The sequence below is a fragment of the Mustela erminea genome, chromosome 4 (genome assembly GCF_009829155.1).
Source record: "Mustela erminea isolate mMusErm1 chromosome 4, mMusErm1.Pri, whole genome shotgun sequence".
NCBI lineage: Eukaryota > Metazoa > Chordata > Mammalia > Carnivora > Mustelidae > Mustela > Mustela erminea.
Genome location: NC_045617.1, coordinates 103358748 through 103385405, shown reverse-complemented (window position 1 = coordinate 103385405; position 26658 = coordinate 103358748). Strand labels below are relative to the sequence as shown.

Here is a 26658-nt window from a genome sequence, read left to right as displayed (position 1 = left end):
AAGCATCCGACTCTTCCTGTCAACTCAGGTCTTGATCTCAGGGTCATGAGTTTAAGCCCCATGTTGGGCTCCATGGTGGGCATGGAGCCTATTAAAAAAAAAAAAAAGAAAGAAAGAAAAGGAAAAATTAAATTTTACAAAATTCTTAAACTCTAAATAATTCACAAGTCAGGAAGTGGACTCTTTTCCCAGTTTACAACAAAGTTCTAAATCACCTAATCATTATTACTTACACTATATGCTATTTAAATCAATGAATAAAAATAGCCTACTGAGTTTTTAGCAAAGAGCAAAATAAGTACACTGCGAAACATCTTTCACAGCTAATTATGCCATATTACACATATAATGACAGTGACATTATGAATTATTTTATATGATATAACATTAAATAACACTAACAAACAGGAAAGGATGATACACTACTTACAAAATCTAACTGAAAGGGGGCATCTGGGTGACTCTGTCGGTTAAGCATCCAACTCTTTTTTTTTTTTTTTTAAGATTTTATTTATTTATTTGACAGAGAGAGTGAGATCATAAGTAGGCAGAGAAGCAGTCAGAGGGAGAGGGGAAAGCAGGCTTCTTACTGAGCAGAGAGCCTGATGCAGAGCTCAATCCCAGGACCCTGACTGACCTGAGCCAAGGCAGAGACTTAACCCACTAAGCCACCCCGGTGCCCCAAGCATCCAACTCTTGATCTCATCTCAGGTCTTGATCTCATCAGAGTCATGGGTTCAAGCCCTGCTTTGTGCTCCTCAAGCAGATGAAAGATATTTCAAAATATCCTAGGGGCACCTGGGTGGCTCACTGGGTTAAAGCCTCTGCCTTCAGCTCAGGTCATGATCTCAGGGTCCTGGGATCGAGCCCCACATCAGGTTCTCTGCTCAGCAGGGAGCCTGCTTCCTCCTCTCAACCCGCCTGCCTCTCTGCCTACTTGTGATCTCTCTGTCAAATAAATAAGTAAAATCTTCTAAAAAAAAAAAAAATCCTAGAGTTTCTCTTGTTTATCTGCAGTTTACTCAAGTGGCTAAATTGGCATTAATGTAATGCTTATCGGGGTATGCAGAAGCTACAAGGTTTCCCATCCATTAAACCTGCCCATAACTTGAATTCCAACTGAATTAAACAGGGTATTATCACTGGGCAATTCTGGTGGCTGAATATACTTGATTTCCAAACATTTCTATAAGTTGGGGCTAACTAATATTCTAAGTTTTTAGATTCATCATGAACTCATGACCTTCAAGATTCTAATAAAATTTTAATATTTATTAGTTTTAAACTGGAAAATTCCAACTCAGACCTATGTTTAAATATTTAAATTCAAGGAAGGGTGGGGTGGGGATGACCTTATTGAATATCAGTTCATATCTAGGAGACTTAAAACCACTTCAGTGAGAGGTAAGGCAATGATTTAAAACAAACAAAATACATAATAAAACACCACCACCAAGTCAGGTGCAAGGAGAACTGGCAGCCACAAATCACAAACAGAATTTTCTTCCTCTGAACCCAACTTTGCTTATAACACACAGCACAAGTCACATAACACATCACACCTTTTATATACTATAAAATCTAGCAGTGTTGTCCATATACTAGGTGCTCAATGAAGATGTGATAAATGCACAGAAGAATGGATGGTTCCACTTAACCCCTGTCTAAGCTATGCAACTATGTCTGTTTCCTTGTTCATTACTAAGCTGCAACAGCCAAAACAATGTTGGGAGCCAGGGCAGTAAGATATAAAAGTCAGAATATACCCACTGATCTGCTATATCCATACAATGACATGTTATTGGACAATAAAGAGAAATGACATGCCGGTACATACTACAACAGGGACGGACCCCAAAAATGTGAGGCTAAGTGAAAGAAGCCAGTCACAAAGAGCACATATTGCAGGACTCCATCTACATAAAATAGGCAAATTTGTAGAGTAAGGAAACAGGTGGACTGAGGGAGGAAGCCAAACATAGAGTTTCTTTTGTGGTGCTAAAAATGTTCTAAAATTGGGGTATGCCTCGGTGGCTCAGTCAGTTAAGCGCCTGCCTTTGGCTCAGGTCATGATCCCAGGATCCTGGAATGGAGACCTACATAGCTCCCTCTCCCTCTGCCCTTCTCCCCGCCCCCTGCCCCACTCATGCTCTCTCTCTCAAATAAATAAAATCTTATATAAAAAATCTTAAAAGTTCTAAAATTTATCAGAGTGCTGGTTACACAAGCCAAATCACTGAATTTTTATGACTGAATTGTATGATATATAAATTATAGCTCAATAAAGCTGTTAGCAAAAAGAAAAAATATACAGTTGCCAATCAAATTGTATTTACACCCATAAGGGAAATACATTAAACACTCTCCACAGGCCTTCCTGGTGCCCCCTTCACTCTGCTAAGCCCAAAAGCATGCCTGCATTCACCAGGACCTAGTCTCCTACATGTAAAAAAGGGATGCCAAGAGCAGATGGTTGCCTGACATACAAGGAGGGAAGAAAACAAAAGAGGCTGAAGCAAATTAAGTCAATGAGCTCCCTGGGAAGAAAAGGGGATGTAGGCAGGAGCTTTACAGCCGAATGCAAACTGAAATGCACAGAAGTAGGAAAAAAGGTAGAACAGCATGGGTTAAGTCAGGCTCTGGTGTAGGCAGATCTGGGCTCTTCCACCTGCCAGCCTCCATTTTCTTTCCTCTAAAATAGGAATAACAACGGTATGGACGTCTTGACATCTCATGAGCGGAGCATGAAGCTGCCAGTGGCCATGCATGTGGAGCACTTACGGCCACTTAACATTAAGGAAGCATTCCAAAAAACTGTCATTGCTTCTACCATTATTAGATTTATACCCTTCCTTCAGAACCTCTTACATCACTTAGGACCACGTGCCACAACTAAATTATTACTGCCAATATATTCAAATAAAAGATAGCATAGTAGCATTTGTAGATAACAAACTAACGCCATTTTCAAATGGACAAAATGATGCTTTTACAAATGAATCTTACTTACTTTGCCTCCTCTCCTTATGAAAAGAATGTGTAATACTTACAAATTCTTAAGGTATGTGAAGTTTAATGAGTAATGTGTGAAAAAGATGTAATGAAAAACACTATAAATCCTCATTTTTTTTAAAGTGTTTCTAGGTTAAAATGTAGTTTTAAATAGTCACAGAGAAAAAAATGGCAAGGCTTCACTGAAAGGCGGGTCCCTGATAGGGCTATAAAATGGCCAAGTTTAGCAAAGAAACCTCAGATGAGACATTCATCACATGGGGAAAAAATGTGGAATTACAAAATTTAAGGGAATTGCCAGGGAAGTATTTGTCCCTGAATTGAATTAGACTATGGCAGAAGCCCAAAAGAAAACAATGCCACCTGGTTTTGTTCATTTGTTTTGCTTGGTCATATTTTCAACTTCTAGAAGGAATACAGGAATATGAAGCCAAAAAAACCAAGAGGAAATCTAACTTTTCAGGTGAAAAGCCACGCAACAGAACTGAACAGACTAATGTTTTCATTCTTGGCTACACATTAGATTCACCAAGGAGCCCTTTAAAAAATATCCGTACCCAGTATTTAATGGGGCTGGGGGCCGAGGGAGGAAGGATGGGAGAGGGTGAAGGCGCAGGTAAATCTAGAGAGCAGCTGAAGCTGCGAACCATGGAGCTAGCCGGAAAGCGTGCGTGCCGGGGACAGCAAAGCCTGGCAGCACACCACAAGGACAAGCAACAGCTGGCGGATGAGTACTTTTTGATTAATGCTTTGCAGTCTTCCCCTTTGAACCGTGTTGTGGGAGGTCTCCTCATTACAAGACTAGTATCTCTTCCAGTTATCTCATCACCTTGTAAAGTTAAACAGCTTTCCAGTGTGCCTGGAACGCCCACTGAGAAGATCTGACCGCATCAAGTACCTTTGATGAGATTCTAAAAGACAGGATTCACCATTTAGCATAACACCTAATGTAAGCAATTCTTCTTCAAAAGGAGAATTTAGGTTTACTGAAGCAGAAAACTAAAAGCCTTTAATACAAAGCTGTAATTAATGGGTATTATAAATCATAGCAGCGCATCTATGATTTCAGGTTTGTGGGATGCCCTGCGTGCAACACACAGCAATTCAACAAAAAGTGGCCTCCTGCATATAATTGCCTTTCTTGGGGAGAAAACCAATTTGATTCCAAAGAGGCTGAAAAGAAATGCAGATAATTACACACACTTACAGCACAATTGCTTTCTGCTCTCTAAGCAAACTTTTAAAAATGTGCTTTTATTTTAAGCAAAATAATTTTTTTGTAACTATCCTTTTTTTACATTCAATCTAACAAGATAGTAAGGCCAAATTTTGTCATTTGCCAATTACAGATTTAATTAATTATTCTGATACCTGAACATGCCTAGATTTGGTACTGACTAAATTCCTCTATTCCCCCAGCAGAATGATGTGTTAGGTAAAACTGCCCCAACATAAAAATGCAAATCAAGAAGGATTTGACAGGTACCATTCTTAAAATATAACAAGCATCCAGGGTACCCTACTAGGCACCTACTGAAAGATAATAGACTAGCAATCTCTACTCTACATCTGACCTTCACTTAGATAGGAAAAGGCCAGCCTTAGGTAGAACTTTGCTTTAATACACAAGAGGCCTCTTCAGAGAACCCTGTCTGCCCTATTTTGCAAAATCACACCTATGGCTCCAGTCTCTCCCTCTAACCCACATCAAAGTCCTCTAACTGGTAACTGACACCAGAATAACTCCAGTTTAAAGCCTTCTTTACAGTTTTAAAATATTACCATGTCAACAAAGACAGTTCTCCAGAAATACATCTCCAAACAGATGCTCCATAATAAGATATTACCAAAAGCTATACAATAACTTGCATCTTTTAAAATGCTTAGCCTAAGTGTCCCTTTGTCTCATACGTTTTGCCTTTTTTTTTAAAGATTTTATTTATTTGTTTGTTTGTTTGTTTATTTATTTGACAGAGACACAATGAGAGAGGGAACACAAGCTGGGGGAGGAGGGAGCAGACTCCCCTCTGAATAGGAAGCCCTATGTGATGTGGGGCTTGATCCTAGGACTCTGGGATCATGACCCAAGCCGAAGGCAGATGCTTAAGCCACCCAGGCGCCCCTTCTTTGTCTCACATCTTAAATGAAATCATAAAATTCAGCTTTTCGGAACTGTAACAAACTAAGGTCATTACACAAAAAAATTCTCTTACTGAAGTATATGCTTTATTTTTTTCAAAAAAACAAAAAGGTAATTTCATAATTTACCTAGTGCAGCTTGACTTTGTAACCCTTTGCAAAAGTGAAAGGATGCTCGTAATTGTTAATTCATTCTCCACTAAGTGTGAAGCACAAATGACCACTGGACTTGGCCTACAATGCTGGGATTTCACCTGCTCCAGGAACAGACCTGAGCAGCCCACAACAGAGACACACCTATTTGAGCAGAACACTGGATAGAGAGGGTCAATCTTTTCCTTCACCGTCCTTTCAATCTTAGTTTCCTCACCTTCCCCTACTCTGGACCTTCCACTCTCCTTAAACTGCTCTTCCATTACCAACTTTTCTGTCCAACTCTGAACCCATTCTACTTCATTCTTTTTTCACCACTTATTTTTCCTCCATATTCTCTTTCTAACTTCCTCTTCCTTTTCTCCAGGCACTTCTCCCCCAACCCAACCTTTTATCTTCTCATCCTGTTAATTCCCTCCCTTTGACTCTCCTGTTCTCACTTCTGTCTTAGCCATTTCTCTCCCTCTCTGCTATTTGTTTAGTGCCTGCCCCCTGTCCTGATCTCCTTTCCACAAGCTCACAACTCATTTCACTGTCTGAGTATTGTTCCCTAACGAGATGCTCCCTAGAGAAAGGCAAAATCTAAAATTTCAATGGACAGGTGTCACGGCTGGCGCGACAAATCGACCAGGAAACGTGAGGGTTAAGAGAATGGTGAAAAGAAATTAAGAGACAAAGAGATGGGAGCAGGAGGGACACTAAGGAGGATGTCTAACAGTGCAGATTTTATTCCACATCTTACAAGCATTTATAAGGTAGATCACAATAGAAGGAGTAATACATCAGCATCTAGTCAGATGACCACAAGTTCCTATAACAAGTTTACATTAACTACAAGCAAATCTCCTGATGCCAGGTAGTCTAGGCTAATGCCATTAGCAAAACAATCAACCATGTAGTGGGTTATGGGAGGTACAGGAACAACAAGGACCAACTTAAGAATTCATGACCCTGGGGTGCCTGGGTGGCTCAGTGGGTTAAAGCCTCTACCTTCAGCTCAGGTCATGATCCCAGGGTCTTGGGATCGAGTCCCGCATGGGGCTCTCTGCTCCGTGGGGCCTGCTTCCTCCTCTCTCTCTCTGCCTGCCTCTCTGTCTACTTGTGATCTCTGTCAAATAAATAAATAAAATCTTTAAAAAAAAAAAAAAAGAATTCATGACCCTGACCACATTGTTCCCTTCTGTAGGGAGAGGGTGTGGGAAGTCACGTAGGTGAGCGCACTGACACATAGCACAGACCCTTCCTCAGTTGTTAACTCAACTTTCTCGTCCTTAACCTTGTCAAGGAGTCTGGACTTTAAAGGAGACACAAGTCAGGGCCTGGTTTGATCCATGACTCCAACCATGCCATAGCCTCCAACAGACAAGAAAACCTAGACTCTGGATTTAAAACACAACAAAACAAAAATCAAACATCTCTATAAATACACTATAAATCTCTGTCACGTGGAGCCAATTCAACTGCTAGTATTATAATTACCCACCAACACCTTTTCAAAAATTGAGTAGTGGGAATTAGATTTTGATCTCACAGAACTGAAATATGTAGTTTTATTCATCTTTGTAACTGTACCCTGGAAGCTACAACAGGGACTCATTCTGGCTTCCCCTTATTCAACCTTTAAGGTTAAGAGGAAAGAATAGTTAGTAGGGGAACAACCACAGTGCCAAACTCTTTAAAAAAAAAACAAAAAAAAAGTGGTATTCTTGACAATCTAGAATCCATGTACTCTTTGAAATATAAAAATGAAAGCACAAGATAACAGGCTATGACTGAAGTTAGCTATAACTGAAATCTGGTATGATTTTAAAAGGCAATGTATATTAATCTTAGCAAACTAGAATTATTATCTGCTAACAGTGAGATTACATGCAATTATTTAATAATTACCTTTTCCAGAATAAATTCTCAATGACATTTAAAAATTAAAACAGAATTCTGAGATTTCAGGTTTCCAAAAGTCATTCTGAAATATGACAGTTCCTACTTACTTTCTACATATTATTCTACCAAATAGCAACACTCCAGTTTTAAACATTGCTAGAAATTATACAAAGATTACCCTTTGGCCCCCCCCCCAAAAAAAACCTATGGTGGGGGGAGAATTGCCAACTCATTTTTACATAACTAGCACACTAAAAACCCAAGCCAACTGATTTGTTATGGAATTTATATAAAGAGCTAGGACACAGCACCACGAAGAAAAGATGGTGACAAAGACAGGAAGGTTATCCAGAATGAGAAAATAAAAGTGTTTTCAAATATTTGTAAGATGTGATTGAAAGGACTAAGGGAAAATAAAAAAACATTTCTAATAAAATGCCACAATGCTCAAATAAAAAAACTACGCACATTATTGTCTTAGCAAGCAGAATTTGTTTAATACTATCTGTCAAAAAGATAACCTATGATCCTTAAGGTGAACTTAAGTTAAAATAGAAAGGCTTCTTTAAGAGGCCAGAGTACCTCAACCTACTCCATTTTCAGCTTTCAATATACTAGAAAATTGACAGACCTCTAGATGAGTAATTTAAAAAAGCAAAATTTAGCAGGCTAAGAGTGTAGAAAAGTATGGGCAAAGGAAAAGTGGGCAAGAGGAACTTTATAATCCTGTGAGGTTGGGGTCTTTTTAAAATTGAAGATACTATACAAGGTTCTTAATAACAGTATATATTTATTAATAAATACCAGTTTTAAAACAGAAATTAATGTGTAAATACAGATTATTGTGTTCTAAACACATAGATACATGAGAAAGCTGAATATCCCCTCTGGTAATATATATTAAAATATTAAAAGTTTATACTATTCAACATAAATTCACATCTACTGCATAGAATCCTGGCTCTCATTGCTTATTCTGAATCAAGGACAAAAACTCGAACTATTTTCATACCTTGCATACAAAACAGCTTGGTTCTCTAAAAATCAATAAGTCAAATATTTGACTGCTCTGTATGGTCTGATTAGAGAATTCACATCACTAAGGTCAGAGTGTTCTACCTGCTTTTTCAAGTTTTTCACATTAACAGTCAATATCAGAGGTTGAATTTTCCTAGGTTTAAATGTCACTATCTGTTCTCATTGTAATGGTGACAAAACCATAAATGTGATTCAGTAGTGTTTTTATACTGAGGGTGGTAAGAATTTGCCTGCTGTGAAAATACCAATAGTTCACCTTGCATGACATTTTCCCATTTGAAAGTATCTGCTTTCACAGACTGAAAGCTAATGTGCCAGGAGACATTGTGCTCCTCAGCCACATAAAGAGAGTTCCAGAGGGAAACTCGGGCTCTGGATGGCCCTTCACTCAGGATGAAAAGTGAGTTAAATAGGCTTTTCATAGATTATCAGCAATAAATGTATGCCCAGATAATTGGAATGGTGAAGATAATGAAATCACCACCAGACAGACAGCCTAACTGTGCGGTACATTTCACCCTTGGGGGGATCTCTGTTTGAGATTTTGCTCAAATACTGCAATAAGCCGGTAGTCAAAGCATGAGGTTTTGAAAGAATGAAGTCAATCCAAAACAAACTAGAGAAGGAATTAAGCATTTTAATAAAAATAATACAAGGTTTGGCCCCAACGGACATGCAGAAATGGTTCTATAAATCCCTTCCGAAAAAGAAACCTAGGATGATGCTATGCCGTACACACAGTTACCATTCAACAAGTGTATGTTGTCTGCATCAGTCAGGGCGCTAAGCTGCAAGCTGTATACGCCAACCGACATATTCCAGCAGGAAAAAAAAATGTGTTAAAAAGATGATACATACTGGGACGCCTGGGTGGTTCAGTGGGTGAAAGCCTCTGCCTTCGGCTCAGGTCATGATCCCAGGGTCCTGGGATCGAGCCCCACATCGGGCTCTCTGCTCAGCGGGGAGCCTGCTTCCTCCTCTCTCTGTCTCTGCCTGCCTCTCTGCCTAATTGTGATCTCTGTCAAATAAATAAATAAAAATCTTTTAAAAATAAAAAATAAAAATAAATGTTTAAATTAAAAAAAAAAAGATGATACTTACTTTCAGAAAATATCAAGGTCAGAAAACAATGATAGAAAACACTAATAAACATTGTAATAAGTATGCCAGATACTGTTCTAAGAGTTCACCTCCTCTAATCCTCACAACAACCCTGTGACATACATGCTATTATTTCTTCTCTTTCCATTTGAGGGAACTAAGGCACAGAGAGATTCACCTCCCCAAGCAAGGTTACAAGCCTGTTGAGAGGCACTGCTGGGATTTGAACAAAGTTACTCCCGCCCCAGAGGCCACTCTCTAGGCTGCCCCTCCTAGACAGCCAGGTCAGGAGCAAAGTCCAAAATCATGCCTGCCTTAACACTGGTCCCATGAAGAAACTACTACTCTGTTTCTGGGCACAAACTCTACAGTTTGTACCACAAATACCACTACTTCTGCACTGTCTCTAGAATGGCTATCAGTGCAATTTCTGAAAACCCAGTTTAGCTACCATTCCTGCCTGGCCAATCCTCAGCAGAATAGACTTCCCTTGGCACCGTCTTCTGTGTGTCACTTGCTTCTGATTTGGTAACTGGGACAACTGCATCAAATGCCTATACCTCAACTACAAGAAAAGCTGGGAAGGCAGGTATATGCCATTTTCTACTTCTGTAAAAAGAGGCAGGTTCTGTCCTCATGAAAGGGGAGACAGGATTTTGAAACACAGGAATTTCCCAAGAAATTAGATGTGTGGTAGCCAAAATAAATAACAAAGATAGCCTCTACACTCTGATGACAGTGCTAGATACAACGAAGAAGACAAAAAGACTTATGAGCAAATGATTTGATTTGCTGGGTTTGTTGGGTTTGCTGGATTTGAGCTGGGTAACAAATGCTAAAGAAAACTTTTGATCTTTTCCTATAATATTCCCAGTTGTACAGGATGGTTGCCAAGGACACAGACTCTAGGGTCCATGCCTGGGTCAAAATACTCAGGAAATGGTTGTAATAATGATTATAAAATGTGAGATAATGGGGGCAAGAGCAGAAGAGAGTATGGCACACTGCCAGTACATAATAAATAGCCTCTCCTACTGTGGCTGCTGTTATCATTATTTATTCCAAGTCAGCAACTTTGGCTCATGCATTCACACGACAAATATATACTGAGCACCTACTATGTTCCAGTCACTAAGTTAGGCAACAGAAATAAATGTATACATACAATGGAATATTACTCAGCTATAAAACAGAATAAAATCTTGCCATCTGCAACAACACAGATGGAACTAGTGACTATTAATGTTAAATGAAATAAGTCAGTCACAGGGAAAGACAAATACTGTATGATTCCACTTACATGTGGAATTTAAGAAACAAAACAAAATTTAAGATGAACTTGGGGGGGGTTGCTGTAGAGAGAGGGAGACAAACCAGAAAACAGACTCTTAACTATAGAGAACAAACTGAAGGTTGATGGAGAGAGGGAGAGGGGAGATGGGTTAAATGGATGACAGACATTAAGAAGGGCACTTGTGATGAGCACTGGGTACTATATGTAAGTGATCAATAGCAAATTGTACACCTGAAACTAATATTATACTTTATGTCAACTAGCTGGAATTTCAATACAGACTTGGAAAATAAATAAAATACATATAAAGACTGCAAAAATGTGCATGATCCGCACTCTCAAGGAGCTTACAGTACGCAGGGGAAGGAAAGACACAAATAAATGACATTATAATGATGGCAAGTGCTACAAAAGAAAGATATGTGGTACTGTGACTGTGTATAAGCAAAAGTGACCTTGTCAGTCAAGTCAGAAGAGTGGCTCCTTTTAAGCGATGCTTGAGGGAAGACCTAGAGGGTACGAGTTAGCAACTCAGAGGTTGAGACAACAAAGAACATTCCCCTGAGGAAGGTAGAACGGCAAAGTGCATTTGTTAGAAGGTTCAGGAGGGAGAGTAAAATATCCCCCAAACTTTGAGACCAAAAAAAATGAAGCAGGCAGCTCCATCCAGTTTACACAGGGTTTTATTCAGGGTAACTTCCTGACAGTGGGGATCAATCAGGTAACAATCTGGATGCTGCATGGCTCTTCTCTGCAAAAGCCGGAGCTTAGCCTGCACATTTTATAGAATGAGATGATACGTGGGAGGGCACTGCCATGAGATCAAAAGGTTTCCATGCACCTGACTGACACCTAACATTTAATTCGATTTCATGACACCACCTGTGCATCTGGAAGGGAGAGACTACATTATCTTTAACAAATTTATGGGGGGCCAAAGCAAGCCTCTCCCTGTCCCAGCCTTGGTGGGCATTTGTATATTAATTTCCAAGGGCCCTCAAACAAAGAGGCCTAGACCTGAACAAAACGGAAGGCTAAAGATGGAGTCAATGTTGTCAGCTCCCCTAAAGCATTCCTGGCAGGAGCAATAGCAAGTAAAAAGTCAGTGTCAGGAGGAAACACGTGGCATTCCAGGAACTACAAGAAGGACATTATGACTAGACAGGAAGAAGCAAGGATCAGACTACAAGAGACTTCCAAATCATGTAAGGGAGGCTGATCCAATCCAAAGGCCAAAAAGTAGGACAACAGCACCCCATTTCTCTTCTTTAATCACTAACCCACCCTGTGACTCCTGGAATATCACCATCACCTGAAGACCAGAACCTCTGAATGAGGAAAACAGTCTATGTGGGTTTAAGATTCTGTTAATACCCAGTGCTTAATGTACACTGTTGTGAAGACCTGAACAGTTTGCAACCCCTGAAGATGCTCTGAAAGACATTTGTTAGCACTTCTGCCCTCCACCTCTGAAAGAAGTGTTTTGAATCACAGAACCAAAGAAGGGATAATTTAAAGATAAGAAGGACATTATACAGCAGGATCTCCCTCACTTGCTAGTTGAAGAAATCATGCTGGTCGTCAGTAACAAAACCAGGACCAAAATTCAGTCCTCTATTTACAATCTGAGGCTCTGCTGGCTACTCCACTGCTGCTCAGAAAAATCCCATCTCTTTAATCTGCCCAAAAGCCAGAAGAGCGTCTCAACATGCTGCAAAAGCTGGCTCAGTTCTCACTGCTGAGCACAAGCCTGCCCAGACAGAAACAATACTAACATGCAACATAATGAGCCAGAAACTAAAGAGTAGCAAATAGCTGGGGATGTCAGGCTATATTGGTTTAACAGCTGTCAGCTTTCCTCCAAAGCAGTTAAATCCTGATTAACTGGAAACTTCCCCTTTTTTGTTAAAGACTCTGCTTCCAAAAGAAATCAAATTAGAAGGAAAGAACTAACATCAGAGATTTTTTTGTTGTTAAAAAGAATTATTAAAGGAAAAAAATTAGTATAGGGGATAAAAACTTCTATAGCATACTGGGTGACAAGACACTCTTGACACTAATTCAATCAGAGGAGGAAAAGGTCATGGTCATGACAGCAGCTCCAGGGAAGTAGGGTCGTTTTATGCGGCCAAGGAAACACTCCTCCCAACACTGAGCTCTTCAGGGGCAGCAGCCAAAAGAGGCCAAAGTCTGGGTCTCAGCCAGGTCACAGAGGAAAAATCTAGGGAGAGTAAACCCCTGCACACCTTCTGACACAATCCTACATAAGGGCTGGGCCAGACATCTGAAAAGATCATTAATATTTTTAACAATCAGTAACAAAGATGTTAATTAATTTCATTTTTTCTAATATCAATGAAGGTCTTTGGCTTTTTGTCAAATAAGATAAAACATTAGTGCAAAATTATAACATCGGGACAATAGTTCGGTGAATCCGGTATCATCTTCAAATGGATAGAACTGAAAATGCTAACAAATGAGTTGTTCTGAAATTTCACAATTATGTTTTGTTCATTCCTTCAATTTTCATAAAGAGATAGGACTTCTACAACATTCATCTTTGCATACCTCCTTTGATTTTATTTTAATCTTTTGCCACAATGGTAACAAACAATCTATATTAATCTAGTGCTATGGACTGAATTTTATCTCCCCAAAAAATCATATTTTGAAGCCCCAGTACCCAATGCACCTGTATCTGGAGACTGGGTCTTTATGAGGTAATTAGGTGGTGAGAAGGTTAGGGCCCTAATCAGATAGGGCTTAGAGGCCTTATAAGAAGAGAGATCCTCCTTCCCATCCTCCATCTGCCACCCAGGAAAAGGGCCCTCCATTAGGAATCATTGGCCCTCACTCTGATCTGGGACTTCCTAGCCTCCAGGACTATAAGAAAATAAACTTCGGGGGCCCCTGGGTGGCTCAGTGGGTTAAAGCCTCTGTCTTCAGCTCAGGTCATGATCCCAGGGTCCTGGGATCAAGCCCCACATCAGGCTCTCTGCTCGACTGGGAGCCTACTTCCTCCTCTCTCTATCTACATCTCTGCCTACTTGTGATCTCTATCTGTCGGGTGAATAGAAAGAAAGAAAGGAAGGAAGGAAGGAAGGAAGGAAGGAAGGAAGGAAGGAAGGAAGGAAGGAAACTTCAATATTTAAACCACCCAGTCTATAGTATTCTGTTATGTCAGCCTGAGCTTACGAAGATACCAAGCTTTCTGCATTTGTTTTGACTTACTGAGCAAAGAGAATGCCACTTCAAGTCACTCAAGGAAAGAGAATGAAGTCATCATCTTTACCATCAAGACAACCTAACATGCACTGAACAGGCGTATGTATCAACTACCCTTTTACCTAATATCTCATTTATAAATTCTTTTGCCAGGGTCACCTGGATGACTCAGGCAGTTAAGTGCTTGTCTCTTGATTCCAACTCAGATTGTGATCTCAGAAAGTGAGATCAAGCCCCAAGCTGGGCTCTGCACTCCATACAGACTCTCCATGAGATTCTCTCTCCCCGACTCTCACTCTGCTCCTCCCCCAAGTCATGTGCACGCTCTCTCTCTCTCTCTCTCAAATAAATAAGACGTGGTTTGTTTGTTTTTAATTTTTTTTAACTCTTTTGCCAGGGCACCTGGCTACCTCAGTCAGAAGAGCATGCAACTCTTGATCTCAGGAGTTGTGAGTTCTAGCAATACTAAAAAATAAAACATTTAAAAGCTCTTTGCCTATTACTACCCTTAAGTTGCAGAAAAGGAAGTGGCCCATTGGAGTGCATCAATACTAAAAGAGAAGTGATCTGAACACACAGTCTGATTCTAGGACCCAAGCTTCTAAATACTATACTATAGTATGGCTTTCATATCAGGCAGACTTTTTTTTAATTCTTAATATTTTAATGCCTCAGTTATCTTTTCTTATTTTCCAGGTACTTTCCTATGTAAATTTATTTTGATTGCTATCATTTTTACATGCAAGCTATTCTACAACTGGCTAATTCAACTCTAGAGAAACGCAGTGATTTGACTTCATCTGGGGTATACCATGGTACCCCCAACCCCAACCCCTTATCTGCAAAAATATAATCCAAGACCTTCAGTGGATATCTGAAACCATAGATAGTAATGAACCATATACATACTATGTTTTTCCTATATACACACAGATCTATGATAGAGCTTCATTTATAAATTAGACACAATAAGTGATTAACAACAATAAGAGACCAATTAGAACATACTGCAATAAAAGTTTTGTGAGTGAGGTCTCCCAAAATATCTTATTATATCCTATACTCACTCTTCTTGTGACGTGAGATAATAAAACATCTACGTGACAAGACGAAGTGAGGTGAATGGCACAGGCACTGTGACGTCGCATTAGGCTACTACAGTCCTCCTGAGGATACATTAGAAGGAGGACCATCTGCCTCAGAACTGTAACTGAACCCAGGTAACTGAAACCTCAGAAAGCGAACCGCAGGGACGCCTGGGTGGCTCAGTTGGTTGGACGACTGCCTTCGGCTCAGGTCATGATCCCGGAGTCCCGGGATCGAATCCCACATCGGGCTCCCAGCTCCATGGGGAGTCTGCTTCTCCCTCTGACCTTCTCCTCGCTCATGCTTTCTCTCACTGTCTCTCTCTCTCAAAAAATAAATAAAATCTTAAAAAAAAAAAAGAAAGCGAACCGCAAATAAGAGGGGACTTATGTATGAATTCTTTTTGCATGAGTTCCCTGTCATTTTATTAAAGGTATATACATTCAAAATTAAACAAAGTTGATCATGCTTATAAAATGTAAACCACAACAGCGCACCCTGATTTCTCATATTTCTCCTCTTCTAAAAGATGATTTACACCAAATTCTCTTGTCGGATTAAGTTACCCAGCATGTTAAAAGCTTTTCTATACTATCCACACATTCAGAAACACTGAAGATGCACTTGCACATCTGCCAGAAGCTTCTGTTGCCAGAACTTGTCAGAGCGAGAATGATTTAGTACTAATTGCAGTGCCCTTGACAGTCTCCAACTACAAGGTTTATCCGTCTCAGTAAGATGAGGCAGGTGAGGCAGCACGTGAGAGCAGATGGAGGAAGCAGCACCCCCTTCTCTGACAGCTAAACAACAAGACAATCAGTAACAGTGCTCATCTTTCTACTGTGTCAGCAAAGCCACTCACTTTACCAAGGTTTTATGTAATGTTTTGCTGGCTGCCCAGATGATTCTCCCCCCACCTCCCCTCAAGTTATTTTCCAAAACTATCACTGCAGGAGCCTTCTCTGTCCCTCCTCTCTCTGATCCACATGGCTTACCCAAACCTGACTTTTCCTTCTCTTTCACGGATCATATCATCCTTCAATAAAGACTTTCAAGTGCCTGACGATGAAAGGAGAAACTTCTAGTTTCCTTGATTCTAATCCCACCACTACACGGTACATTTTTCTTATCTGTGTCATTAATCAATAAAGTAGCTGACGAGAGAGTCACTCAAAATTATGAGCCATTCAGTTGAGCTGAAACATTGCTCAGGTAAAATTCAGAAGAAGTCGTCAGGCTTCATAAAATTGATCTTACCCCAATAAAACTTGGTTAAGGAGTCCTTCTTCGTTTTTCATAGGGAAAATCCAAGAGCAAGGAAAACACAGCTTAGAAGCAGTCTTATAAAATTAATAATATTACTTTTGCAGTATATCAAACCCACAGAGAGATTCCAGAAGTTATACCTAGAAGTCGACCTGAAAGTTCAATTTAAAGGCATTTTTTAAAAAGTAAAATCAAGCTGACAGCTATAAGCCAGGCCTATCAAAAGACTTAAATCAGTAAACTCTTAAAAGGCACTCTTAAAAATGACAGAAGTTTAAAATCCAGTAGATATATATATATATATATATATATTTTTTTTTTTTTTAAGATTATTTATTTATTTACTTGACAGACACAGAATATAAGTAAGCAGAGAGGCAGGCAGAGAAAGAGGAGGAAGCAGGCTCCCGACTGAGCAGAGAGCCCGATGTGGGGCTGGATCCCAGGATCTGGGATCATGACCTGAGCCGAAGGCAGGGGCTTTAACCCACTGAGCCACCCAGGTGCCCCCCCAGTAGATATATTTAACCTGCTAAAGAAGACAGGATTTAACAAGCACTACAGAATAATATCCTCCTGGTGGTTTTCAGAAGTATTGTCATCTGTGAAATTGCCTGTTCAATTCTCAAAGGAGCAGCTTACTGAGACTCAGGTATATTCTCAAATACCTGAGAAAGAGCTACAAAAGCCCACCAAAAACTATGACTAAATCCAGCACTCCAACACATTCCTAACTTCTCTATCGGTAGCAAGTGACCAGCAGCAGAAAATTTTTTCTCCACCCAACTTCCCTCTGATACTTAACAAGCTACTTTCAGCTCTAATAATGAATAAAACATATTTTTTCTTTAAATATAAGTTTAAGGGGCGCCTGGGTGGCTCATTGGGTTAAAGCCTCTGCCTTCAGCTCAGGTCATGATCTCAGGGTTCGGGATCGAGTCCCGCATTGGGCTCTCTGTTCGGCAGGGAGCCTGCTTCCCTTCCTCTCTCTCTGCCTGCCTCTCTGCCTACTTGTGATCTTGCTCTGTCAAATAAATAAATTAATTAAAATATAAGTTTAAGAATCAGAACCTCTGAACAGTTTGGAGACCACAACAAAAGCTCTTCACACTGGTTTATATGCTACTGCCCCCACCGGATGGCATCAAGTGCACTAAGAAAAGCATAGAGAACAAGGCTGCAACAACCTTCAACACAACTGGGGCAAAAGCAGAGTTTCTGAGTCTCAGTATGTCTCCTCTTCTTCTGCCCTTTTCACCTACAAGATGATTAATTTCACATGTCAACGTGACTAGGCTGTGGAGCCCAGTTGAGTCAAACACGAATCTACATATTCTAAGGAAGGTATTCTGTAGATGCAATTAATACTTAAAATCAATAGACTTTACAAAAAGGAAATTGCCCCCGACAATGTGGTTGGTTGAGGCTCATTCAATCAGTTCAAGGCCTTAAAAGCAAAAATAAGTTTCCTGGACAATCACTGCCCTCTCCATATTATCTCCTACTGCCTCTATTTCTCTGAAGAACCCAGACTGGTACAACCTGTTTGAATATCTGGAAAATATTTAGAAAATTACTGGGGTAGGAAAAAAAAAAAAAAAGTAAACAATAAAGAAGTCTTCAGATAAGAATAAAACAGAACATTTTATACTTTTATTTTCCAAAATAGGTTGTTTTTCTTCTCTCTGCTCCTTTTAGTATGTTACTAAAAACATTTTTAACCAGGAACAAATGAAATGTAAATTTTGATGTGACAACTTTTTTGACTCATTCTGTCCCACTCAAAGGACACACTATATATTGAAAAATATAGTGGGTGTCACTAAAAGGATACTTTATTCAGAGATTTCACTAAGCATCAGTCATCTACTGCTGGGTAATAAATAATTCTAAAATGTATTATCTCACATTACACACTTGGGGTGCTCAGGTGGTTAAGCATCTGACTCCTAATTCACTCAGGTCATGATCTCAAGGTTGTAAGATCAAGCCCCAAGTCAGGTTCTATACTGGGCATGAAGCCAGCTTAGAGTTCTCTCTTTCCCTCTCCTTCCACTCCAACCCCCTTCTCTCCCTTTCTTTTAAAAAAGAAAAAAAAAATCTACTTGGCTTATTACTGCATAGGAACCCATCATTTGCAAAAAAAGATTAGTTATTAGAACATCATGGGCTCTCCTCAGAAGGAAATTCTTAAATTTGGGCTTAAAAAGGTCCACTCGGGGCAAGCATTTTACCCAATCCCTAATCTCACAACTGATTCTTTTCAATTACCTAATTTCTTTCAAGTAATCCTGTACTTAAACAGGGTGGAAGTACAGGGAGGAGAAATTACATTTATGAACCCTTCTCATGTGTTGAGTACTATACTAAATATTTATAAGTCATCCAATTTAATCCTCACATCAGAACTATAAGGTAGACATTATTATCTCCATTCTGCAGATGAAGAAACCCAGACTCAGGGAACTTAAATAACTTACCCAAAATCACACAGCCAGTAGAGTCAACACTCAAAGCCCAGTTTGTTTTAAGTCCAAATTCTGTTGTGTAACATAAGCTTTGCCTGGCAGCAACAAACCCAAAATCTCAGTGACCTAACAGACCAAACGATGGTTTTTCTCTTCATGTTAAATTAAAGTTGTAAAGGCTGAGTGGAGCTCTGCTCCATGCTGCAGATCGACTATACAGGTCTCCTCACACTGGAATTCAAGCATAAGAAGCAGGACCTTTTTGGAAAGAATTCAAGTCAAACCACACAAACCACATTTAAAGCTTCTGCTCTGAGCTGCATATTATCATACCTATGTTACCTATCATACCTATGTTACCTATCATACCTATGTTCCCCTGACCAAAAAGTCACATGGCAAACTTTACCATGGGGAAGAGAGTACACTCTGCCTACCAGAGTCACAGGAAGTCACAAGGCTAAGGACAGAGATAAATAATTCCTGTTAGATTTTTAAACTGTATCCTAGGAAAAAAGAGAATGTATTCCATGTAGGAAGAAAAGTGAGTAGCTCTTAGCTAGAGAGGCCAATCGCAATAGCAACTAGTGTTGTCCACTTAAATAACTGAAGTTCTTTTCCAGGGCACACTGACGGATAATACCGTCTCATCCCATTAATGTCATGGGTAGTTAGGTAAGTTGGCCAATAAGAGTCAAAGCAACAGGTCACTTCCAGGTGAAAGCTGTATAAGCTGGTCTGTGATTGGGCCCTTTTTTTCCTGACAGTGACTCAAATAATAGCTGCAGCTTGGGTCCTGGAATGAGGATAGTGAGGGATAGCATTCCCATCCAATACATGATGAACATACAGCATGAATAAGAAATTACATGACTCATTTCTGTTACCTCAACATAAATTAGCTTATTTTGGCTGATATACAAGTCAATTAGATTAGTTCCCTCAGGAATGTAAAATAAGAAAGAGAGCGAACTGGGCGATGAACAGTAAGCAACAAATGCCAAGGTTGAATCTAGGACACTTTATGACAAACCAAAACTAATTATGAGTAAGTAGAAGCTGTGAGACAAAAAAGAGAAACCAAAAAAAAGATGATGTAGGTAATATGCAGTTAGAATTCTAAAAATAGAGTAGACACAAAGAAAGAAACAGACACACAACACAAAAGGGATCATGTGGCTTATTAGTATATTGATGAAAGTCTCCAAACCCTAGAGCTGCTTTTAACACTATAGCTTTCTGACCCTATTCAGGAAAAGGAATCATTACAATCCCCTGTTTTCTTAAAGAGTCCAAGTTAAGTCTTCAGTGGGGAAAAAAAAGGTGTGGGGGTGGGGACAAGACTTCTTAAGTGCTCTAAGACAATTATTTAGAAAAACTCTATGGTGAGTCCAACTACAGAATAAAGATTCACTTCTTAATGTAAACATTATTTTTCCTTTCTACATAGAGTTTCTTCCTACATTAACTAACATACAACCAACATCAAGTTAGTTAATGTTCACATATAATCAAAGATAAAATATACACTTACATAAACTCATTAAATATATCCTACTAAATAGCACCCAGATTAATCTCAGAAAAATAGAGAATTAAGGCAAAAATAAGAAATGACTTCCACAGAATCAAGAGGCTAAAAACAAGAGAAAAAGAGGGTCTCACCTACCTAAAAAGTGTTTTTATTTTTATAAAGCTAAGGAAAGAAATGGATTCTTTTATAAACATAGGCTGATCATGTATAAGGCTTAGCCAAGGAAAGTCTTAAGCATATGAAAGTTCCTAGTATAATACTGGGCTCAGAACTGGAATTCAATAAATACTTGGTTGACTATCATATAAATCATTAGGGAAAGCAATTGCTTTATAAATTACTTAATACATACATGCATACTTTAGATCCCAGACAAAAAGCTATTGGTGATAATTACACTGGTAAACTATTAGGCCAGATGCTGTAATTCTAGATCTAAGATCTGAACAGAAATTAAATTAATTAGGCACATGATGGGGGAAACTGAATAGCTCAAGAACATACAGATTTTGTTTAAACACACATGCCAAGACTCTTAAATCAAAATAGGAGGTACTTACTGAAAACCTACTTTATGGCTGGCACAAGGCTAAGTTTTTCACAGGAAAGAAGCAAAGAGCATTCAAAAATCTTTTATAAACTATGGTATACCTATTGAAGCACTGCATTTTTTTAGTAAATTCAAATAGTAAATTGGCCAAGTGGATAATAAAGTACAAAAATTTAGTTCCCAGCAGGTTTGGGAATTAGACAAGGAAAAGAACTAATAAACAAAAAAGTTGTTATGGTGGTTTCAATTGCATTTTTGCAGATCCAATATTTAAAGCTGCAACTTTTTGAAAGTTATATTACAATCTGTATGCTTCCTTATTACTTAAATCTTGTTTCTGTGTTTAATTCAGCTAGGATGATGGACAGAAAGGAAAGCAACAAAATTTATACTTAATTGATTTTAAAAAGATTGGATAAATTTTAACCTTTAAGTGACAGGCTCTCTAGAATGACAAGTAATGTGACAGGTAAGAGTAAATGAAACAAAAACAAATTACCCTTGTCATCAATCTTGTTCCTTTGTGTGGTAAATCTAGTTTGGGAGTGACACATCCTGAATTTTACTATTCAAGCACTAAATGAATCTGTCTCTTCCACAATGATAGTTTCAGCACAGCAGTGATACATATCCTCATTTTAATTAACCTAATGGTCTATTCACTGATCATATTTGGAGGTCTATTTCATTACCCTAAATTAACATTTTCTTTCCATTAAAGTTACAGATAATAAAAAAAGACATTGCCTTCATGTGTGGTTTACAACACATTTAATCTATAGTACTCTTTTGCTTAGTGATTACAAGCACTTAAATACTCTCTGAAAACCACTTAGAACTACTAGCAGCCCAATGATTTATTCACTCATATGTAGGGAGGACCATTAATAAGGAGAATAAAAACTGCAATATTTCATGAATAAAAGTATCTATCAATTAGCTCAATGAAAGCAATTCTAAGAAAGGTGTTGATTGATCACATTTTAAAAGGTACAATGGTTCTCCTTCAAGTAAATGGCTTTGTATTTACATAAAATAATTGAATAATCCTAACTGACACATTTTGTCATTTTATTTCGCGTTGCAATTATAAGATTTAGTTTCTGATGTTTAGAGTCAAACATGAGAACAACAATGAAGTAATTTTAATTGTTCAAGATGACTATTTAATGCAAATGTTTGCCAATTTAATAAGAAATTATTTGATCATAATTCTTTGATACAAATTCAGCACCTAAAGCTAAATGATCGACCCTTAGATAGAAATTTACATATATATCAGCCCATTATTGTTTACTTTCCAAATTAAGCCCTGTTGATCAAAATGAAAACATAAAACTTAATTTGATTTAAGATGGTTTAAATTTTTTTCACATAATCCCAAGTATAAAACATAGCCTCAAAAGTGTTAACTATTAGACACAAATGCATTCCTTTGAACTTTTCCTCTTCCCGTTCAATCCCCACCTACCTGAGAATTTACTCTTAAAAACTACTAATGCCTCAAAGAAACCACAAATTGCAAGTGAACATTCTATTATCATTACATGATATTGTGAAACTCTTGTTGATATGAAAAATGCAAGTACCTTTTAAAAGTGACTGGATTTTCAGTTAATATATTTTGATTAAAATCTCTTGTCAGAAACACATTTTAGTAAGTGTTCAATTTTTCTATGGAAATTTCTATACAGCACTGTCTTAATAAAATAGTCTTGGAGGATTGCACTTTAGAAAATGCTTGCCATACATTCAGAGATGGTATTTTTTCATTCTTTGAAACTCACTTCAGAAAACTGAATAATGATTTGGTTATTCCACCTTCCAGAAGTAAATTAAACAAATACTCATAAACACTTCAAGATGAACTATCTCCAAAGTTACCCGGGAAGCTCTGGGAATGGCTTTGCTGTCAATTAGGATAATATCAAAAATAAAAGGTTATGCATTCTAACTATTTTTCTTTAGTGATTAATATAAATGGTCCCCAACTTATAATCGCTTGACTTAAAATTTTTCAACTTTACAATGGTGTGAAACAGATATGCATTCAGTAAAAACTGTACTTAAGAATTTTGACACTTGATCTTTCCCTGGGCTAGTGAGATTCTATAGGATACTTTCATATGCTATGCAGTGGCACTGGGCCACAGCTCCTAGTCAGCCACACAATCAAGAGGGTAAACAAGCAGTACACTTAAACCATTCTGTACCTACAGAAGGTGCAACCAGTAGTAGGCGCAGCCTAGTAAATTAGCAAACCGTAGACTGGTGGATAACCAGCTTAACAAACAAAAATGGAGGTAGCCAGCTGAGTCTGGACTCTTCTTGAGGGAGGAGTAAGCAGATCCCATTCCCAAGATCTACCCCCAGGAAACTAGCAAAGTCCTGTGCAGAAATTTAAAGTTCAGGGGCTGCTAAACGAGCAGCCCTGGACCCAGTCCCCATTAAGAACTGCATGGATACTCCTGATGGCTCTCACCTACCCACCTCATTGCCTGTTCCCAACAAAGTAGCCCCCCTACAAGCCTGAATAAGGGATTGTATTCTCCTTCTTTTCTTTCTAGGCACTGAGACAATCCAGCATCCACTTAATATGTTCTATTACTTAGCTTTCAGACATTGTACTTTCAAACATATATTCATGAAAGTATATAAATGAAAGTAAAGAGTGAAATCTCATCTATCTTAAATTCCATTTCATCTCTCCTCTAGTTTAAATGGTTGCTATCCATTTTATATGAGTTACAGCTATTCTACAACATTAAGATTGGAACTTAAAAATTAAGAATACTGACAGAGAAATAAGCTAAAGACATAAATAATTCAACATTTTCTAATACTAGTATTTAAAAAACAAAAATCTTTTTTTTAAATAACCCCACGACTGCCTCTCCCCACACACAAAAATCTTTTCTCAAGGATATTTTTAATGAGTAAATACATTGCCCTAAATGCTATGAAAGCTGAAGTTACTTACAATCAGTATTCCAAGATAATTATGTTACTTTGCAGTACCTCTACTGTTCTGGATGAAATGGACTTCAGCCACAGCTGTAAGAATCATTCTGAATCAGCCTGAGCCAAGCAGCATAATTTCAGCTCCTTGCTACAATCTTTGGTTCAGGGATATTGAACATGACCTGACTCGCTCCAACCCACATAAAACCAAAATGTTAATTCTGGACCATGTGGTACGTGGATGCAAAATGTGAAACTATTACAGCCATTTTGCCACCACAGAGGAAGTTACCCAAGGTCAAAGCTGAGAACAGAGCCAAGAGAATTACAAAGAAATGGAGCCAGGGCCCACCAGGCCTAAAGCCTACCATAACTCTAAATTTTGTCAGTGATATGAACAGATACATTCACCTGCAACTAAAAAGAAATGTCATTCGTAATTCTGAGAATGAAAAAGAGTAAGACCATAGGTTTTTCTAACACAAAGGATTCTTCTATCCTCAAGGGTAAGGATACTAAAGTTTTATAAGAGACATTTTTCAGATACAACGCTGGCTAGAGCCACAACTTCTGACACAGCCCCTGGGTCTAAGAAAGTGAATACCAAGAAATGGCTTTGTGTGTCAGTACACACAGAAGAAGCTGGAATTATAGAGCTGGAAAGACTATGGCTGAGCCACTCTCCACCATCAGAAATAAATTCTAGACCATCACTGACAACACATAAACCCATAACTGTCAGGTATTAGGCTGCTACACGAACCACATTCTCTCTAGTGAACAAAGATTGTACTGGGCTACAGGGAACACAAGCCTTTTTGTTTCCCTTCTATGAAAATAGTAACCAGAACTGCAGGAATGAGTAAGCACCTGGAGATTCTCAGGCGCCTACACAGGAAGGAATCTTGAAAATAAAAAAAAAAAAATTCTTAAGAAAATGTGGCGGGGCTAAGAGTAATATCTATGAAATATTAAAGAATTAGAACCTGCCCTTTCCTTTCTATCTTGCTTTCCTTTTTGTTTCCAGCATGCCAGAGTCAGCACAATATCTGAGGTGAGTAAGAACACAGCAGTGAGAAAGGGGTGAGGGTTGCAGAGGCCCAGACCAGTCAGGGTACTGGCAGATGTGATATAGAAATGGTAAGCCACAAACACAGCTTGGCTACTAGGAGATCTACATACAGCAAATTCTTTTTGAATGAGCAAATTAAAAAAAAAAAAAATCACTGCCAGGGAAAATTTTTTAAAAGAACTCCAAGATGCTGGGTTAGAATTGAAGATACCATTAGGAAGCCATGATTTTATTATGTACACCCACATGAAAAGAAATAAAAATATTTATAATGTGTCTATGTAGGCATCTTCAGGGAGAGTGTGTGTGTGTGTGAGTGTAATCTTCAAATTCTGTCACTAGATAAGATCTTCTATTTCTGTCCCAAGATAAGTTCTCATTTTCTTCAGTTACAGAAAAGAAGAAAAACCCTAGAGTCATCCTGAATCCCTTCCAGCATTAGAATACGGGCAAACACAAAGATACCCACTTTTCTGCAATCTGTCTAAACCTACGAAAAAATACCACTTCAGAAACAAACATCACCGGCTCCTGGGTGGCTCAGCCAGTTCAATGTCTGCTTTCGCTCAGGTCATGATCCCAGAGTCCTGAGATGGGACCCCACATCAGGTTCCCTGCTCAGCGGGGAGTCTGCTTTTCCTTTTCCCTCTGCTCCTCCCCCCACTCATGCTCTCTCTTTCAAATAAATTAATAAATAAACTTTTTTTTTTTTAAAAACATGTCATGACAGAAATCTTACAATCAACAGGAGAAAGCAGACTCACCAATTATATCTACCACACAACACACAATATGAAGTCACACATCATAAGTGTTCACTCTCTAGATGTTGTTAGCACTTAAAGAAATTATCACCTCAGCAAATGATTTCTCTTAATGCTAGAAAGACAACATAAACATCACTCTGCTTTAAAAAGGGAGCAGGGAGGACTATCACTGACAAAAAGCTTATCACTCTAAGTGATTTCATTCCCACTTTACACTAGAGATGAAATTTTAAATATTTAAAACCAAAATGCATAATACACAGAAAGGAGCCAAGCAAAAGCAATTAGAATTGTGAAATATTCATTTTAGGTTTTGCTTCTTACAACCTTGATAAATATATCAATCAAATTGTTAAGTTTTCTGTTAAAACTAAAGTACAAAATGCCCTTGCAAAATGAGCACATATCTATGAACCCTTCCACTGTTTTTCACAACTTTGCCACTCCTACCAGTAACAGAAAGAAATTTAACATTAGATACCATAACACTAGAATTCCTACTCTACTCAGGGATTATTTTTCTTTTAAAGATTTTATTAATTTATTTGACAGAGAGAGAGATCACAAGTAGGCGGGGGGGGGGGGGGGGGGGGGGCGCGCACGGAGAAGCAGGCCCCCTGCTGGGCAGACAGCCCACTGCAGGGCTCAATCCCAGGACCCTGAGATCATGACCTGAGCCAAAGGCAAAGGCTTAACCCACTGAGCCACCCAGGTGCCCCTCTACTCAGGGATTATTTTGGGAAATACACATTTAGGTCATTGCCTACCACATAATTGGACAGGATTATGTATAGCCACTACTCCGAAATAATGTTTTTAAATAAAAAAAATTCAATTTAAATTAACCCTTAATGATCCCAGCAAGTGAAATCATTATACCAATGGCAGAACCAATACGATATACCACCAGGAATAAATGAGTTGACAAAAGTGGGCAAGGAGCTATACAAAGTCCCCCCCCCCATAAAAACCAAACGCCTCCCTGACCATAATTCCCTGGTCCTCTGGGCACTTACGTGTGCTACTTTTCATGGTTTTTTACCTTTTTAATATCTTCAACTCCAGGGCACCTGGGTGGCTCAGTGGGTTAAAGCCTCTGCCTTCGGCT

At 38.7% G+C, this 26658-nt stretch overlaps 1 protein-coding gene and 1 long non-coding RNA gene across 4 annotated transcripts in view; one reads left to right on the top strand and one right to left on the bottom strand.

Annotated features, from left to right (window-relative positions):
* The window catches only part of PRIM2 (DNA primase subunit 2), a 332911-nt gene that overhangs the window by 184922 nt on the left and 121331 nt on the right, over positions 1 to 26658 (bottom strand). The window lies entirely within an intron of this gene.
* LOC116588799 lies at positions 18615 to 24858 on the top strand. Its single transcript, XR_004285089.1, has 3 exons — positions 18615 to 18695; positions 19187 to 19189; positions 24847 to 24858. It is a non-coding gene; the product is annotated as an uncharacterized LOC116588799 (long non-coding RNA).